This window comes from Galeopterus variegatus, unplaced genomic scaffold (genome assembly GCF_000696425.1).
Source record: "Galeopterus variegatus unplaced genomic scaffold, G_variegatus-3.0.2 Scaffold5638, whole genome shotgun sequence".
Classification (NCBI taxonomy): Eukaryota; Metazoa; Chordata; class Mammalia; order Dermoptera; family Cynocephalidae; genus Galeopterus; species Galeopterus variegatus.
In genome coordinates, this window is record NW_007731749.1 from 76,806 (window position 1) to 78,006 (window position 1,201).

Below are 1,201 nucleotides of genomic sequence, written 5' to 3' on the forward strand. Positions count from 1 at the left end.
ATAATTAACAAATGTCACTAATTGATTTATATAGAAAATTTCAATGAACAACTTCAGAATACAGATTTTTTCCCAGTACATGTGGATAAGAACTCTTTCGAAGAGTGTATGGACAGAAGCAGTGTAGGTCTGGCCTCTCTAGCAGAATAAATAACAGACACAATTTCCATTTCTATGCCCTCTGTGCATTCATGTTCTAATAACACTCTTCTATTAAGTGAGGGCCAGGTGGAAGTTTGTTTAGCCAGAGCATGTGGAGTACCTCTCACTTTGGGTGTGATAAGTAAAATATGAGAGTGGTGATCAGGAATCATATTTTGTAGGAAACTCAAAGGTCTAGCTTGTTATACTCAATTCCAAAATAGATTGCTTGTTCCCAGTGGTCAGTTGGATCCAGGTGAAGCCGTATTTGTAGTGGGAAGTAAAGACACACAACCAAGGAGGTGGAAGATGAGGAAAAGTGTAAAAGCATATCAGGCAAAAGTGAATTGATATGGAGAAACTCCTGAGATGGAATGTATATATTTGCTGAGGATTTTTAGGAGATTCCCAGGCCTTCTAGGTCATTCTGGACTATATTCCTCTGCTTTCTTGAGCTATTTCATTGTGAGTAGTAGCTTCCTTTGTATCCTATTTTTGCATAAGACATATCTGCCTGATATGGTTTAGATGCTTTTGTCCCCTCCAAAATTCATGTTGAAACTTAATCCCTTATGCAATAGTATTAAGAGGTGTTGTCTTTAGGAGGTGGCTGAGTTTCTTATAAAATGATTGGCAGAGGAAGTTCATCCTTTTGCCCTTCTGACCCTCCTTCCTTGTGAGGACACAGTGTTCCTCCCCTCCAGAGGATGCACAACAAGGCACCAACTTGGAAAAAGAGAGCAGCCCTCATCAGACACCAATCCTGACAGTGTCTTGATCTTGGACTTTCCACCCTCCAGAGCTGTGAGAAATAAATTTCTGTTCTTTACAAATTACCCACTCTCAGGTATTTTGATACAGCAGCACAGACTAAGATGCTGCCTTTAAAAGTATATATACTGCACACAGGAAAACTCTAGAAAGTTATATACCCATGTTAACAGCAGTTATTTATCAGAAGGGGATTTGTGATCTTTTTTTTTCTTTTTTTTCTTATTTGTGTATACAGATTTTCCTAAAATGAACAAGTAAGCAGGCATTACTTTGTACCTCCTTTTTT